Source organism: Rhinolophus hipposideros, assembly GCF_964194185.1.
Source record: "Rhinolophus hipposideros genome assembly, chromosome: 17".
Classification (NCBI taxonomy): Eukaryota; Metazoa; Chordata; class Mammalia; order Chiroptera; family Rhinolophidae; genus Rhinolophus; species Rhinolophus hipposideros.
The window spans coordinates 37,907,682-37,927,090 of NC_138063.1; the positions used below are offsets into that span (position 1 = coordinate 37,907,682).

Here is a 19,409-nt window from a genome sequence, read left to right on the forward strand (position 1 = left end):
GATACAATGAGAGAATTTAGACATCACATGACACACCTTGTACTGGATTATAATAATAGTATTTCGCTATATAAGAAAGAAAATGTTCATATAATTTAGAGATAAATATAAAGTACATAGGGTGAACTGACATAATATCTGGGAAATGCTTTAAAATTCTTCTGCAAAGAAAACAAAATGAAAATGAACATTTTTAAAGGGTTTGGGAAGCGAATGTGATAAAATTTGATAACTGGTAAGTCCAGTTAAGGTGTATATGGGAGTTCTTTCACTATATTCTCTACTTTTGAATAGATTTTAGTTCAGTTATAAACTGTTTTCAAAAACTATTTTTAAAAGTCTATAAAACACAAAAATTTAAAATAAAATAACAAAGAAAGTTGGAAAAACTGTATTCATATCAGACAGCTAAAACTTAAGGCAAAAACAAAAATTAAATTGAGAGAGCATAAAAAATGGTCACTGTATAATGATAAAAGGAACAATTAATGCTGGAGGCGGGGGGTGGTTTCTCATCCTTCAGGTACCTAATAATACATAAAATAAAAATTGGCAGAGACATGAGGAGTTGAAAATGGACAGGCATAGTGCAAAATTTTAATACACTGTTGTAGGTTGAATGGTGACCTCCGAAAGATACGTTCTCATCCTGCCCAAAATTTGTAAATGTGGCCTTATTTGAAAAAAGGGTCTCTGCAGATGTAATTAAGGATCTCTGGATGAGATCATTCTTGATTATTTGGTGGGCCCTAAATCCAATTACAAGTGTTCTTACAAGAGACAGCGGAGAAGTCACAAACACAGAGGAGAAGGTTATGTGAAATAGAGGCAGATTAGGGTGAAGCAGCCACAAGCCAAGCAAAGCCTGGAGCCTCCCAAAGCTGGAAGAGGCAACAAAGGATTTCCCCCGAGAGCCTTGGATGGAGGCTAGCCCTACCATCACTTTAATTTCAAATTTCTCATTTCCTGAACTGTGAGAGAATAAATTTCCGTTGGTTTAAGACACCAAATATGTGAGGATTTGTTACAGTAACTCTAGAAAACCAACATATACCAGGGGTGCCAAAAAAATGTAGACAAGTGGACACTTTGGTCAACATTTCTCAAGCAGTAGTTCACCATAATCAGAAGTGTCTGGACGCTGATGGTAACCACTTTGAGCACCTCTTGTCATTGCAGAACTGAAACATGACTTGTGTTCATCTTTTGTTATCGTTTATATATATATATATATATATATATATATATATATATATATAATATATTTCTGTCTTAAAATGTGTATACATTTTTTTGTCACCCTCTGTTTATACACCCTCAACAATTGACAGATCAAGCAAACTAAAAATAATAAAACTATATGGAAGATTTGAATAATATAATTAGCAATTTTATCTAATAGATATATATGCAAACCTGCACTCAAGCATTTTTTAAAATACACCTTTTTTTCCTTGCACATGACCTATCCATATACACTTGAATAATATTGTAACACAAAATAATTTCAGTCAATATTGTAGAGCTGGAATTATTTTTGCCCTCTAAAAGAGCAGGTGCATTGCCCAAGTATGAGAAAATTAGCTTAGAACTTTCTGACCCTTTAATCTGCTAGAGACAGCTTGTCTTCTTTGTGCTGAGAGAATATAGTTCACTAATTAGCCACAAATAAACAACTACACCCAAGCTCTTTATTTTATCTAGTCTGGATGACACTTACAGGAATTAAAATTTTCAAGGACACATAGATTCCATTGTCATTTCGAAGTAAGCACTCATGCTGGAGTTATTGTCATCTTTACTAGCAGAATAATTACTCTTAAAGTAACAGCCCCGGAAGCAAAAAGATCATTTTTTTTCTGGTGTTGCTGATCAACCCTGAGGCTTTGTAAGTAAATATACACAAAGTTAACACGCTTAAATAAATTTTGCATGAATCAGATCATACATTTTATATGCCTCTCACAAAGGGAAGTAGGTTAACAAGTGTAACACATTGGACAGCTAGGCTGGAAAAAGTAAAGATAATTTTCAGCAAATAGCCATACTTACCTTGCTTAACCAGTATACCAACGTAAATAAGTATCAAATAGAGCTACAGGCTGGAAGGATGCTGACACTGGGAATCTGCCTTTGCCTTTCTCCTTGAATTGCATCATTCATACTGTTATGTCCTCGGGGCAAGGACTAGGTTATTATTTTTGGGCACAATTCTATTTAACCATGCAATGCGTGTACACTTCCCACTTGTAGAACTATTAGGTAATAGTTTTATTAAAAGAAAAAAATCTCTTCACTACTTCTGCCACCTCGTGTGTCTCCTGACCCCCAGTGAGGGAAGAAATCTTTGGAACTGAATCCATTTTGAAGGAGGATGTTTGCCCAGCGAAGCATAATGTGTGTCCTAGGATATCTGGGAGAAAGGTCACGGTGCCAGGGTTTCCATTTCATCAACTGTACATTGTCTCGGCATTTCCTGGAGGGATTATGTAATTTATTTGGACAAAGATCTCTCTGGTTGCCCACTCTTTGTAAAAAGTGAGCTCTGGAAGGAACAGTTAAGGCATAAAAAGACAATTCCTTAGGGCAGATTTGCAGATAGAGTCACAAAGTCTCGTGACCCATAAAATATGTTAAGTTCTAACCAGCTTTTGCCACAGAGTAGTGTTAGAATCACAGCTAACAGCGTGAGCTACATCTGCCAACAGACATCACGTGATGGGTTCCAAATTTCTGTTTCATTCTCACTCTTCCTGATATTGTGGTTTCTTTTTTAAACTAGATTGCTTGCTTTTGAATTCTGAACCTAAAGACCTATGCTAATTTGCACAGCTGCCTTAAAGGGGTGGAAGGATACCTTCTGAGAATCTCAAATGTGAGGTAAAATCAAATTTCTTGTGCCAAATTTTTAGAGCAAAATTGCAGTGCTCTAGTTCGGCGGAAAATGTTTTTTGTTTCTTTCTTTCTTTTAATTTTTTAAGAGATTGTCCCAGGCAATAGCTAAACAGCTGATTATAAACTGATGTGGAAATGCCATTCCATGATTTTCAGGAACAGAGTAGTTTGTACCAAAACCTTGAATTAATTACAGCATGTAAATGTTTCATGGATACATAGAAGCACATTCCATTATAAGCCAGACGGTATCAATGGATAAAGAGAAATGCTTAGAGCTTGTGCTGGGAGAAAGCAGGGCTTTCAGTGAAGGGCTGCCCCACCCCTCAGATGTTCTAGAGACCTGCAGTCCCTCCTCACCCCTTCTCTGGAGCCTTATACCTTTCTTCTTCAACAAATTCTCAATGTCACTGCTAAAGGCTGTTTTCCCCATTGTTTTCAACTACCCACACTTTTCTGAGGTCCCAACGTTCATTTCCCATTGCCCGAGGCATCAAAACTTAGTCTCTCCTTCAAGAAAATGGGCCCTCACATTCTACATTGATTCTACAATCACAATACCTGCACTTCAAAGCCCCTCAAGAGCCACCCCTGTGGGTTTCCTTTCCTTCTCTCCTCCCTTACTTTGCTTATTCTCTGCTCCTGCCACCCCTCCCACCCACCATCCCCAAAAAAAGGAGAAAAAAGAGAAGTGTGCAGCACTACACCAGTCATCTTTAAGCGACGCTAACCTCACACGATAAACTTTCAGGCTAGCCTGGCTCTCTGCAAGGTAAATAGGTCCTGAATCCTTTGTGTTCCCTTCACCTCCTTCGGTCAACTCTCTAAGAGCTTTTGCAGCCCTGCCCCAAACTTCTTTGTTCCCTGCTATACTCCCACTCACCCTCTACCCATAGGATTTCCTTATTCCTTGGCTCGTTAGTGGGTGCCTCGCCCAGGGCAAGGTAGTAAACACATTCATAAGATAAATATGGCATACCTCCCAGGGGTGACAATTTTTCTCAAATTGAAGATGGATGGAATGGGGGTGGTGATTAAGCAATTTATTTGAAACATTATTTTTATTTTAATACATTTAATACATTAAATCATTGTTTTAATACAAACAAACACAAGTGTGTTACAGAGTAGAATGCATAATCCTCATTAATTTTTTAAAATGAAAATGCGACTTCAAAGTTTAGCTGTGGAAGATGGTTTCTGGTGACACCAGTACATCTATTGCCTTATACATTATCACTTTCTTCTACCTGAGAGGTCAGCAGAGACACTGAAAAACACCTGCCAAAATCCCAAGCTGTTCTGAATTATCAATTTCTTTGTTCACCAAACTGAACACCTACTATGTGCCAGGCCCTGTGAATGTAAATATGATTTCAACACAGTCCCTACCTTCAAGTAGCTCAGAATTTAGAGACATTGATGTAAATAACTAGCCATAATAGAATGTAACAATTTTTATAATTAAAAAAAGGTATGTGCAAAATGTTATGGTATCACATGTAAAGTAACAATTAACCATTTCAAAGAGAACCCCACAAGAGTTGAAAGTTGGCAATCTGACAAGTTGGCAATACACAATTCTTTAAATTGTGTATGCTTTTGTACTATATTGTCTACTGTCAATAAAGCCTGCCGTAGGCACTACTTTTCTGTGTCTAATTAAATTATTTTGCATACTAGTACCAAATGCATATAGAACCTAGTGTCGTCTTTTGATGCTGGGAAATGGTAATGGTTCAACACATTGTTACAGGTTGAATTGTGTTCCCCCAAAAAAGGTATGTTGAAGTCCTAAGCCAGTACTTCAGAATGGGACGTTATTTTGAAATAAGGTCTTCTCAGAGGTAATAAAGTTAAAATTAGGTCATTCGAGTGGTCCTAGCCCAATAAGATCAATATCTCTATGAAAACGGAAAGTTTGGACACAGACATGCACTAAGGGAAACGATGTGAGGAGACACGGGGAGCAGATGGCCATGTGACTGGAGTGGTGCATGTACAAGTCAAGGAACACCTGGGTGGTCAGCAAGCACCAGAAGCTATGTGAGGCAAGAAGGGATTCTCCCCTAGAGCCATTCAGAGAGCCCAGCCCTGCGGACACCTTGATGTCAGACTTCAGACTCCAGGGCTGTGAAACAATGAATTTCTGTTGTTTTTAAACCCCCTGCCCAGTTTTTGGTAGCTGTTACAGCAGCCCTAGGAAACCGAATACACTCACATTCTCCATTTCAGTGTAAGTTTATAACGTCTTTTATAAAAACAAGCCTCAGCCTAGTCCCCCTCAGCAATAGTCTCCGCTTGAAGCTAGCCTCTAAGTAAATTTCCCTACTGCAGTGGTTCTCTCGAAGTGCTGTTGCTGGATGAGCAGCTTGACCATCAGCAGGGAACAAGTTAGAAATGCAAATACTCCGGGTCCCTCCCCAGATTGAAGATCAAAAACTGTTTGAGCAAGTCTTCCAGGGGATTCTGGGGTGAGAACCACTGCTCTACTGCAAGTATCAGCCAATCTCCCTTTGCCTCTGAATCCTATTCTATTCCAACTGTTAAGAATTATTAGATATTAGTTCTCATTTTCTGAAAGGTTATAACAATAAGAATAAGCTGCACCTTTCATACTATTGTCTCCCACCTAGACCAGCAAAGACCCAACTGAGAGGTTTTAGAAGGACCTTTAATTCTGGATAGACAAGACTGGCAAGTAAATGACATGTAGAATTTCTTTTAATTTTCTCCCACACTTGGCACTGACTTCCTATCTTCCAGGTGCCCTTATCTATAGCATTTCGACCCAAATTCTCCAAGCCTGTCTCTTCCCATGATACCCCACGATCCAAAATTCCCTCCTCTCTCTTCTCTTCACTCAGAAGATTAGTCTCAACTAAGTATTTGAAGGAAACTATTGATCAATTTATATTAAAATGTTAATGACGAACAGCCTTCCTTCTTTAATTAGCCCAGGTTGTACAATTTTATTTTACAGGTGATTTTTCACCCAGAAGAATTCTATTTGGGCACGTTTCAAGCACGGTGTGGAAATAAAATACAGATCTGTGTGTTTTTACTCTTGATAGTGGGTTTGAGGAGTGGATGGCCAGTGCCCTTTAATGACAAGTTCATGGAACACTCGGCTCACATGAGGCCAGTCCTGTTTGGCAACTCTCTCCATCCCTGGTCACCAGCCTGCCAGCTTGTTGACCTTGAAGAAATGGCAGCATGCCTATCCTTGTACTTTTGCTGCATTCCATGTTGGGTGGTTTTGGGGGGATTTCATTTTCTTAACAGGAAATTTTAGCTGCTGGTTTGAATCTAGCTGAGACCCTCAGGCTAGGGTGTATTTTTAATAAATCAAACAAATAAATCCCAAGCTTTGTACTAACTGAAAAGTCCCCATGCCCTTAATGGTGGTCCCCTAAATGAAAATACTAAGAAATGCAGGACTAATGCCTCCTAAGTGGCAAACAAACCTCATGAAGGAGGGGCAGGGAACCCAAGTTTTGAAAAAAGAATGAAATTCATGGTATAAATTGTCCTGGAAATTGGCCTCCAGTTGTCAAATTGCAGAGATTACTCTGAACCTAAGGCTATGAATGAGGGGAAGGAAAATTAATGTTTAATGAATATTGTGAGAGGTGCTTTACTTCCATTATGGGACATTTGAGTTAAGAGACTTAAACCAATCAGTACAGCCCTCCTGAGGAGCTGCCTCAGTTCTTGGTCCGATTTAAGTTTTAAGACCGATTTATATTTACCTATATAGGGATCAGCCAAGGTTAAGTCATGACTAGATTCATTCTCAAACTAACTCCTTCCTCTCAAAATCGAGTGCAAACCAGCCATCAGAGAAATGAAATCTAAGAAATTCTATCAGTTAAGATATTGTTTTAAATAATCAAGGAAGTGCGTTGGCTGTTATAATTGGAATGTCAGTGGGAAGATGGGTTTCAGGGTCTGCTTGATTAAGCAACTCAAAATGTCATTAAGCAAGAGTCCAGGTCCTTTCCATTCCTTCACTCTGCCTTCTGTAGAACAGACAACTTCAACCCAACTCTTTTTCATGGTCACAAAATGGCACCAACAGTTCCAGGCTTCACACTGATATGCCACAGTAGCCAAAAGAGAGACAAGTTCTTTTCTGATACCTCTCCCAGGACAGAGAGGAGACTTTTTTCCCCCAGAATTCCCCAACAAAACTCTCTTGTATTTCACTTATTCATTCATCTCCTAATACTTATTGAGGCTCTGCTATGTGGCAGGCATGGAATTCATCAGAAAACAAAACAAAACTTTCTGCTCTCCTGAAGCTTAGGTTCTAGCAGGAGCTTACATTTTAATGCCTCCTCTCTCCCCAGACTTAGACATGGTAGCTGCATTCAGTGGTTCCTGATTTCTGGTTAGCTAAGTGTCCCGTTTTTGCTCTTTCAAACTTTGAACATCTATGTAACCAATTCCCTGTATTAAACCCACTTCTGTTTGAAATAACAAGTATATATCTCATTTCTCTATGGGACTCTAACGAATACATGATGAAACCCTAACCAGAGATCTAACAACTACTGGAAAAAAGCTGTGGACGTGAATCCTAGGCAGGCACCCAATCACTGCTATAAGCACGGATTATGTTTTATCAACCGAGAGTCTTCTGTGCAAAAAACCATGAGTCAACAATACTAAGAGGAATTTATGATTTCTGTAAAGATAGCATATGTCTGGGGAAAACTGGTGAATTGAACTCTGATATCTATCTGCGTGAATTGGTTTGAGTTGAATGGAAGGAAACCTTCTAGAAAACATTTTTTAAATGGGCACCTAGAAGCAGAGAAGGTATCAGAAAAGGGAAGGAAAGGGGAAGAAATTGTAGGAAGATAGCATGGAGACGCTTCCTCATTGTCTAGGCCTGTGCCCCGTGGAAAGACCGGGTACAGGCCACCACACGGGACATGCAGTGCTACTTAAAACCCAGAAGACATTGGCTGGCACATTTCTGACTCTGTAGAACTCAGCAAGCTCTGGCTCATTCTTTCTTGGGTCTCACTCTAACTGGGCTTGCATCTCCATCATTCCACCAAAACTGTTCTTGTGAAGGTTGCCAGTGATCTCTGTGTTGCCAAATCCATTGCTCAAAGGTCACTTCTCATCTTACTTCAATACCAACATGACTAATCCTTTGTGTTCTTTTTCAAAAGCTTGTATTTTAGAGACATTCAGCTGCTCTGAATGAATATCAAATATATAAAGGAAACTAATCCATCTAATGATGGAACTAATGACGACAGCAATAATAGCTAACATTGTTGAGCATTTACTATGTGCCAGGCATGATTCTAAGCCAGTTATGTGGATTGAATCCTCACTGAAGTCCTGTGAGATTAATACTATTATCATCTTCAGTTGACAAGTGAGGGCTCTCAGGTATAGAAATGTTGAGTAATTTTCCTAAGTTCACACTGCCTATGCACCAAGTAAGTGACAGAGCCAGGCAGTCTCCATATTTCTATTATTTGACCTTGAGCAGATCAAATTCTATATCAGAAATTTTTCAATTGTCATGTGGATATGCTTGGGTAATATCTATATCAGAAGGCTAGAGAACTGAACTTAAGGATGTCAGGTTTTGGAAAGGTCTCCACACTATTTTTCCTTCTTCATATTATTGGAATAGTTTAGGCCATGTGCCGCCGTGGTGTACTTACCTGAATCAGGAGGGATCAGAGCACCAGTCGCAGGAACCAGGAAGGGTGCAGTCCAGCAGGCAGGAGGTCTATGGATGGCTGTCAACATTTAAGAAGCCCAGGGTTCCCAGAGCAGGGCTCAGGAGAGGATGATGCTCTAGTCAGAGGTCAATGGACAACTCTTTGGAGGGTTGCAGGGACCCAGAAACTAACTGGGGTTCAGGGGTAGAACTCTTATGCCTGGAAAAGGAACTGGGGAAACAAAGCAAGACAGGAGCACTAAAGAAAAAGATTTTTCGGCAGTTCATAAATACTGAGACTTGAGAGCAGTGGACAAAACACAAAAGCACAGACTCCAGAAGAGCAGGAAACCTCTTGTCCTAAGCCATCATATCCCCAAGAAACCTGGCACAGACCCCATACTTATCCAATCTCAATCCAAAGGCCTTGCGCTAATAATACCGGTATGTTCAAGTTCATATTCAGTGGACATTGAGCACATATGGCAACAGGTATTGTACCAGGTTCCCTCATACTGGATCTAAGAGTGCTGAGCTATAATTCCTTGATCTTATCCAGCCTAAGGATGTATGAGTACTAATCAGTATTAACTCATAAGTAGTGATATGAGTACTATATGAGGACTCAAGACTAGGTTGAGGTTGGGTCTGCAATTTGGGGTCTTAACAGCCAAGAATGAAGGAATGTGAAGGATATAAACTAGACAATCCAAGCAATTTTCTTTTAACTTTCTTACCATGAGTATTGTTCATTTTTCTAAACGTCCCTGTCATTGTTTATTCAAGTCATATTGCTGACAGAAGGCTACATGTATCATCAAGCACTCCCAAAGTCTGATAGAAACTGATGGGATGGTCTGGTATTTTTTGAATAACCTTAGCAAAGGAATCAATTAAGATCAGAAGCAGATTATTTCCAAAATCCTTTTTTTCCTTTGTAAATCCCTTTATTTATTTATTTCAATCTGGCAAAACTGTTACTTAGACACTTTTTGACCCTTGTTGGAATTCTCCATGCAAATAACTAAATATAAAATTAAATGACGTCAGTGCTCAAAACCAAATCAACCAACTGAAAAGGGGTTTATTCACATGAATACAGAGGCACATTTTCTTTTTATTAATACATTGGTTTCTTCTTATCCAAAAATGCAGAATTGTACAAAACTATGAATTCGTTACAATACAACTTTCCAGGGCTCTTAAAATATATTTTGTTTCCTGGTGACAATGATGTATTTCCCTTTCTTGTAGTGTTATCATCCCATGAATCACAAAGTCTCAGTCTCAATTATCAAAACTTGAATTCCATGAGGCCCCTGCATCCCCAGGAAGTTCATGTTACTCAAAAAAACGGTATTTAGAGTAATCTGTCCTTGCTCACATTCCAGTTTAACTCTTCATTTTAATACTTTTATCTTACAAAAAAGAAAAACCTTCTATTGTAAAGAATGACGAAAGAAGAGAATAGATCAAAAAGGTTGAGTAAAAACCCTGCAGTCCTAAATTTGAATTGGAAGTAACAGTATAAACTCAGTATAAACAAAAAGACTGCAAAAAAATGAGACAATTAGAAATATGAACACTGACTGGATATTTAATAACATTTAGGAATTAATGCGAAAAATGGTAGGTATAATGCTATTATGATTGTATTTTTTAAATAGTCTTTATCTTTAAGAAAATCATGCAAAAATATTTTCAAATAAAATGTTATGATATCTGAGAATTTTCTTTAAATTACTGCAGGAGTAAATTAAGCAGGTGTCAAATTTGGATGATGGGTATAGATCTATACCCATATATATCTATATATGTTTGAAATAGTTCAGGATAAATTGCTGGAGAGTCGTGCCTAACTTGCTTTGTAGCTCAACGGTGTTTTTCTCAAGAAAACTCTCTTGGGGGCTGGCCTGGTGGCTCAGGAGGTTGGAGCACTGTGCTCCTAATGCTGAGGTCTCCAGTTAGATTCCCACATGGGCCAGGGAGCTGTGTCCTACACAACTAGACTGAGAAATATAGCTTGAACTGAAGTGGGGTGGGGGGAAGGAGGAGGGAGAAGAAATGGGGTAAAAAGAAAACTCTCTTGCCTTTTGTTTTGTTTTGTTTTTTGCAAATTAAGATACTTAATTCTCCTGCTTTTAAATGAACTATCACAGGGTATCCTTCCACAGATTTACATTCTCCTCTTCCACTCATGGGGAGAAGAATCAAATTGAATATGAATAAAAGGGGCCAAATTCAACAGTAATTCAAAATGAAGTCAATTAGATATATCATGTCGGGGTGGAGCTAGTTCTATAATACTGGATTATTTTTTTATTTTCTAAGGTATACTGTTTATTACTGGTCTTTAATACTGGAAAAAACCCTTAACTACCATATCACCTAAGACAACCCTAAATCTTCTGTGCATCTGGGAAAATGTTAATTCTGCCATCTCTACTGTGCAAGAGACTAAGGAACATTACCATGTCTTTCAGTGCACATCCAGAACTTTCTCCCAGTACCTTTGACGTACCAACAGTTGGCATTCATTAAGAAAAGTAAATGCCAGAAGCCAAGTTTCTAAAGACTAACTTCAGTCACTCTGGGTGGAAATAATAATAATAGAAATTATATCCAGTTTCTATGTATATAAGGAAACTAATGTTGAGGAAAGTTGAGTAATTTTTTCTCAAAAATCTAATAACATGTGAGAAACAGTCAGGATTCGAACCCTGGTCTCTCTCAGACTATTCCAGGTCTGCTTCCCACTGCTGGATGCTACCAGAAGGAACACACATTCCTGTTTCCTCTAAATTCATGACTACAAATCCTCAATGGGTACTCAACTCTTCTAGAAAATCCTGCTACACTCCTTTATCTGGTTCACTTTCCAAAAAGGTGATTTCACTGCTCTTTCTGTTCAAATGTACAGCAACCCGTTCCCATTCCCTCTCATAATTGTTGCCTTTACTTCATGCTTCATTGGGAAAACAAAAGCCATGAGAAAAGAATGCCAATGTCTTACCCAAACAATTCTGGCAGCCTGCCCACATCTCTGTCAGTGCTCCCTGCCCTCTATCCTGTTACGAAGGGAGACTCCTATCGTACACGGTACATTATACACAAACTCTCCTTCACCCCTCTTCATTTCTGGAGAAGTTTATCCATAATAACTATTTCTTCCTCTAATGCAGCCTATCACACAGAAACATGCTCTACTAACTACCTGCTATAATAAAACAGCAACACAGCCCTTTATCACACACACCCCACCAGCTGATGCCTCATTTATCTGTTCTCCTTCATAGCTAAATGCCTAGAAAAAGTTGCCTCCAATGACGTCCTCTTCTGCCTCCAATGATGACCTCCTTTTCCTCAACTCCTTTTCTCTCTTCCACCCACTATAATGAGGCTACCACTCCCACCTGAAGATGCTATTGTCTGACTCTCTCATAACCCCCATCTTCTCAAAGTTAGTGCATGATTCTCAACCAGCATACTCAAACTCTCAATAACACTCAACACTCAGTTGGCCATGCCCTCCTTCTTAAACTCCTTGATTCCAAATCCCCTGTACCAAGGCAGGGATGAGGTGGGTGTATTGAAGGATCAGCGAGAAAATCAGTGTGACTGGAGTGTACTGAGTGATGGCAGAGTAAGATGACAGGAGGTTAGAATGCCATGAGGACATGGCATCATGTAGGACCTTTCAGGTGAGGCAAAGAAGTTTGGGAGATTTTTAGGGGATTTTAAGCAAGTGACCGACATGTTCTTCACTCATGTCTTTACATGTCACTCGGGCTGTCTGTGGAAAGTGGATTGCATAGCCATGGGAATAGGATCATGGGCAACAATTAGAAGCTTCCTAATAAATTCTAAATAAGTGTTTGTTGATTTAAATTAAGTTGGGAAGAAGACAGGAAGGCACCAATAAGCAGAAATGTCTGGAGGACAGAAATAGAACCAAAGAATGAAACTCCAGGGGGCAGATAAAGAGCTCTAGGAATTAGTGAGGGGACAATTTCACCCATGGGATTTGGCCCAGTTCCCAGCAAACCCAACAAATTGTCAAATACGGCTCCCTGTGTGGATGTGCTCATGGAGCACATTTGCTCCTCCAAATGGTGAACAAGGCGTCTTCTTCAGCTCCTGCGATTCCTATATAGGGTGATGTTCTGCAGCAGGGAGAATTTGACTCATTACCTTCTGTTGTGTCTGTCATGTCACATTCCTGTTCCGGTCCTGACAGAACACTCTAGAGACATAATGCAATAGGACTCGACACCAGTTACCCAGTGCTGTGCTTCATTAGAGGGAGCAAGACTGGCAGGGGTGAGGGCTAACCCACTTTGTACTAACCCAACTCTCTCCACATCTTCGTTAGTCTCTTGATCTTTTTGTGATTGTCATTAGGGACTCAGAGTTTTATGCCCTGGTCAATTTCCAAATGACAGCCTTTAGTGTCAAAGTGATCAAGGAGATCTGCTTTCCCCTCCCCACACTGACAGCAGCAGACAATCACAGGAAATTGATCATGTTGGATAAACTCACCTGATCCTAAAAATGATATTGGCTTCATGCTCCAGGGCAGGGCAAAAACAACTGAAAAATAATTGCCAGTACACCCCAGAGGGAAATTCTTTCCCTTCCCCAAATTTGACAATCAATCTAACCCAGTGCACATGACTAAAAACCACTGCTATAAAGAACATAATTCCATTTACACACCAAAACACCATGGCAATTTGGTTTGAATTGGGGGTCATTCGGTCTGGGTATTTATTCTTCCTTATGAAAGATTATATTTACAAAGTCAGCAAGGCCTTAACATTATGAAAACAACAACCACATCTAGAACAAATAAGCACGTCCTACTACAAATTCTTATCAATCCTGGTTAGATTAACTAATCTTTAACCATGTTTTGATTATTCCCCCTCAATTTTTAAAAGATTTTTTAAAATATGTGGCACAATGCAAGGTTCTTTTCTACCTCATTTCAGAGTTAAATATACTAGCTCTCTTCAGAAAACACCAAATTTTGTATTATTTTTAATCTTTCACATAAAGAAAGTCTCTAGAAATTGTTTATTTGTCTCTCTAGAGGTGAAGAGTCCAAACTGACCAATATGATTCGGACAGGCTTTCTGTAACCAGCAAAAAGAATTTGCATTCCTTTACATTTAATTTCCAGTGCAACCAAGGCTTTTAATCTTTGCAAACTTTGAATTTTTAGGGAAGTGGTGGGGAAGGCACTTTGGGTTAAGTTGCTCTCTGAATTAGTAAAAGAGGCCTGCAGGGTTGGGCTGTGGCAATATGTGTCCTTTGAAAATCTTGAACTAATTAGGGCATGTCTGCTCATCACTTACAGTACCTAACCTTCCATAGCAAAATAACCTGGTGCTCATTTGTGTGTTATTTTGAATATGTTCAATTTGCAGTTTTCTCTCTGAAGGCTCTCATCTCTCCCCAAGCCCTTCAAAGACCAGAGGTCCGCAGTCACCATGCTTTCTCCTACAGAGTCACTTGTCATGCCAGTTTGCCTTTATACATCCTACCTGGATTTGAAACTAGCAAAATGGCCCTGATTAGTGTGCAAGAAACCAAGTCCTTTGGAAAAGAAAGCCAGGTTCAGAGTCCTAGCAAATAAATGGATCAAATTCCAGAATTGTGTTTATTAAACTCTACATTGTTTTAACAGTTGGAAGGAGATTCAGAAGCCAATAAACATACAAGAAACTCTGAAAGTGTTCAGTGAGAAGATTAATTAATAAAGGACACAGGAGACATCGGAAGACAAATGACAAGCTGGTCCCATGTCATCCAAAGACAGCATCTGGCTATAATCAGTTGGGTCAACAGTATTTCTCATCCACCAAATATAGTCTATTTATCTACATATCTATTTATTTACAAGATGGGTATCTCTGTTTCTTTCACATCTTTTCCTGGATGTATAACAAAAGCCATAAAACTTAGAAAATAAAAACTATGATCGGAAATTGTATAGTGTGCATGGTTTCTTGATATGTATTAGAGAACAGCATGGTCAAGTCTTTTTGACAAATCTACGGTTAAATGGACTTGGGTAAAGGGTGATCTAAGATCTCAGGATGAATTAGGCTATCTATGACAACTAGTTAGGCAGTATGGGCTCAGATAGCATCCCAGCTGCCCTACTGATTCATCACCGTATTTCTTTGGGCAGGTTTCCTAATCCCCTTTTGTCTCAGTTTCATTAACTTTCAATGGGCCAATAATAACACTCATAGAGTGTTATGTGAGGATTTAATGAATAATATATGTCAAGCAACTAGCACAGTTCCTGTTACTACATTTTCGGTGATCAATGATATTAGTTCTTTTCCCTTTTACTTCCAGTTCAGTTTCTAGAGATATACATCATTCCAGGTTTGTAAAATTTTTTACAAGTCCGTACTCACATTTTAACCTGATCTGTAACAACATGAACATAACTATGACGTGTTTTACCTTTATTTACATAACGGTTTACATCTTCCCCTTGCCTGTTTGAGAACTAAAGCCAAAATATCCTGGACAGTAACCACCTAACGCTATGGAGTACATGAAAAGTAGCTTGTACTATTTAAAGTGTGCTGTAAGTATAAAATACATGCCTGATTTCAAACACTAGATGCCATAAAAAATATAAAATATCCCATTGATAATTTTTATATTAATTACATTTTTAAAGGAAAATATTTTTACATGTTAAGGGAAATAAAATATCTCGTTAAAATTGACTTGACCTATTTCTTTTTCCCTTTTAAATGTAGTCACAGAAAAATTTTAAATTATATACATATGTGATTCACATTATATTTCTATTGGACAGTGTTTGTCTAGAGGGTAAAAAACCAGAGATAATCCAAAGGATCATCACAAAAGGAAGGTACCGTGTTTCCCTGTAAATAAGACCTAGCCAGACAATCAGCTCTAATGCGTCTTTTGGAGCAAAAATTAATATAAGACCCAGTCTTATTTTACTATAAATAAGACCAGGTTTTTAATATAATATAACATGATATGATGATATCATATGATATGATATGATATGATATGATATGATATGATATGATATGATATGATGATACGATACTGGGTCTTATATTAATGTTTGCTTCAAAAGACGCATTAGAGCTGATTGTTGGGCTAGGTCTTATTTCACGGAAACACGGTATTTGCCAAGTTCACCAACACCCCGAGGGCCAAACTGAAAGAATTCAAGTCCTACATACTTATTTAGCTCAGTCCCTATTGCATCCATACATCACAAAAAGTGCTTGTCACCTGACTCCTTCCCTTCTATTCCTGCTTTTCCTGACGATGACAAGTGAACAGCCACTAGAAGAAAAGTTTTAAAGCAGTGCTGTCTCTCACAGCCACATTGCAATTGTTCAATAGCCACAGGTGGTTAATGGCAACTGTATTGAACAGCTTTGTGAGTATAATAATTGGGATGAATGATCAAAACAACAGATATATAACCTCCCTAAAAGAATGAAACTCAAGTCACTCCCCTAACCCTAATCGAGCTCTAAATCTTTATGGATTACAATAATATCCTTTATTTAAACAATGATCTCTATTTAATAGTTTTAAGTGTTTGTCCCATAGCAGGCTTACAAAACAGAAAGATGCAGTCTAAGAGGAAGCAACTTAATCTCCCATTTGTTACCTGCACCATTGCCAGATGTTGCATTTTGACCCTAAAGAATTCAGAAGCACACACCTTAGCTGATTGCAAACTGGGTATGGGACGTAGTAATATGGAAAAGATTAGCCATGTAAGGAATTCTAAATCAAAGGATCTTTTTTAGGGTTTAGCGGTTATTCCTGCCTTTCACTAAATGACAAAGGACTTTTAAAAATCATGAAACACTATGTAGTGTGCTTCTCAGGTTTCTAAGGCACCATTAGTGGAGTAGTTCTGTGTATGAAATGGCACATAGTCTGCACAACCACAGCAGTTTATTTTGCACTGAAGATTGTATATGTAATTTTCAGTGACACCTTCAAAATGCTGGAGAAATAATGGTTAACTCTTTCTATCTAGTATTCTGGTAACCAAAATGCTTGTAAAGGCATTACTTATTTATTACCCTAAGATAAATGCACTTGGAGATTTTTGTCCCCAAAGAGAAAGTTCGAGTAGCAGTAGTGGCCACGAAGAACAAGGAAGCTATTGTGAACTACCGTTGTGTTCAGAAGACTATATTTATTGCTTCTCATTCTTTGATTTGACCAAATATCTTAAATTGATGTATCCACTTCGTGAAATGTATTCATTTTAGAAAGGCAAATATGTATTTTTTTAAGGAGCAGATGTTACTTAGCTCAGACATTAGACCACACAAGAAGCACAATGCTAAGAATAGTGGAATTAGAAGGGGCTGTCCTCTTCTCCATCTTTCAACTCTACCCAAGTAAACATGGATTAATCACTTAACCCCTCTGGGTCTCTGTTTTCCATTAGTAAATTGAAAGCAATGACTCCAGCTCTTCTCTACCGCACAAAGACATTTGGATGGCTAGCAGAAATAAGAGTTTGACTCATTCCTCTGTTGTAGCCACACAGGGAATATAGACTCCACTACTCACCCCATCTCCTAATCCTCCTCGTCTTCCTAGCACCCCATCCAGCTTAAGAAAGGAAGCAGAGAGGGAGAAGAGAGATCTTTACAGCAGGACTCAACAAGGAAAAGTAATGAACTGAAATCAATTAATCTTTAATGGTTCCAAGAAAATGCAAAACTCCTAGCTAACCTGATCTAACTTAATAAGTCCCTAAATGCTCAGTGCCTTTTTTGTCTCCAGCACCATACTAGCTTCTGGAGGGAATACAAGTGACCCTGCAGACATGGTCACCACACAGTCTTTATTATCTTGCTATGAAAAAGACATACATTCATGAAGCCAGCAGAGCAGGTATGGACAACTTTTGAAAAATGAGGTAACACGTTATCTGCTCCTGTTCCTCAGCAGTGCTAAACATGGAAGGAGAAGGAGAGTAATGACTACGACTAATCTCACACGTGGCTGATAGACATGGTGAAAGGGTAGTGGGGTTCTGCATAGGCCAACTCTTGAAATGTATTGTATGATGCTAGAGAACCAAAATATTGTGGTGCATCCACACATTGAATGTGTCCACGAATACACTATTTCAAAATATAACACATACAAAATTACATTTACGGATTTTTAATATAAATACCAGACTTCAACAAAATGCTTATAGCTTGCTGTCTCAATCCTGCTTAAGAGGACAGGTTCACTTCCCTTTGAACTTAGGGGTTCTTTGGTACACATTTTTCAGAATTTTATTTCCTGAATTTTTCTGATGCCACCAATAGTACTTGTCGGTCAAGGGTTTCAACAGACAACTCCTCAGAGAGGACCCTTACAGAGGCACAGGGAGAACATGCTAACCTTCATTCTCCTAAGCAACTAACACAAACAAGTCAAACCAAAGAACATGACCAACCTCTGTGAGGTCCTCAGAAACATCAGACTGTGCCATGGGATATTTATGGAGACAAATACACATTCATTAAGAACTCAGTGTACAATAAACATACCCAACCCATCTTTTTTATTTTCAATTTCTTGTCAATGGAACTGAGTTCAAAAAGTCCTGGAATTCTGGAAGACAAATGGGTTACACTGTAGATGCTTTTTGGAAGCAAAGAAATGAAAGATAAAGGATTCACCTTTAAGTCTCTTCTGAACTTGTTATTTTCCAACTTTAAAATACCTTTGATAAGAGGAAATAACACAAGATTTCTGCTTCTAGATGGAACAACAGAAACTGTATTTATTTCCCTGCCTTCAACAACAACAAGAAAGGACAAAACCTAGGACTGATTTTCAGACATTAAACAATAGGTAGTGTGGAACTGTGATCCCTGAGCAAATGGTGACTGATGACATTTGATGAAGGCAGGGCAGGGAGGGAGAACCTGAGCAGAGGCCAGTAGTCTTCCTAAGTTGAGGAGACAGTGTTCAAAGAAGGCAAGGCAGCTGAAATTTGAGGGATAGAGAACCAGGGGTAAGGGAACTGCATAGTGAGAGAGCACAGGTATCTGTAGAAGGGTCCCCTTGAGCCTTTGGCTGAGTACTAATTTCACACGCAAGAAAAAATTATCAGTGTTAAGAAAACGAAGCACCAGAAATGAATACACAGAACAATATCCAAAACTTACAAAGTGGTGAGAATAGTCTGTGTCCCCCACCCCAGACAAGTGGAGAGACATTTTAATATGGGATATCTGATAATATCCACAAAAGAGTATTACCTTACTAAAGGATTAAATTAGACATAAACTAAAATCTGCTCTGGACCGGACCTAACAAAACTTATAAGCAAATCAAAAAGGCAAACTGATTCTAAGTCACTGAACTGTGGACCAGAACAAAACCCAACAATATTTTTAAAACTACAACAAAAATCCAGCACACAACAATGTAAAATCCATAATGTGGATTTTACTATAATATTTCATTGGATACTAATACATAGTATCCAATAAAAAATTATAAGGCATAAAAAGAAGCGAGGAAATATATTCTATAACAATAGAAAAATTAATGAAAACAAGCCAAGAAATAACAGAGATGATAGAACTTGCAGGTAGATGCTAAAACTCAATTTAATAAATAATAAAATAGCAAACTATAACTAATAAGTAAAAATTAAAGATAAAATAGAACCATTAAAATTAATCTAAACTAGACAAAGTAGATTTTAGAACACAGAATATTATTTAGAATAAAGAAAGAGATTTCACGATAAAGTGGTCAACACATCAAG

The 19,409-nt window shown here is 38.4% G+C and overlaps 1 long non-coding RNA gene across 1 annotated transcript in view; it reads right to left on the reverse strand.

Moving 5' to 3' along the window:
• The window catches only part of LOC308509797, a 104,590-nt gene that overhangs the window by 10,191 nt on the left and 74,990 nt on the right, over positions 1 to 19,409 (reverse strand). Inside the window, exon 3 of the long non-coding RNA XR_013995255.1 lies at positions 8,589 to 8,819. This is a non-coding gene — a long non-coding RNA (uncharacterized lncRNA). The remainder of the gene's footprint in view (positions 1 to 8,588; positions 8,820 to 19,409) is intronic.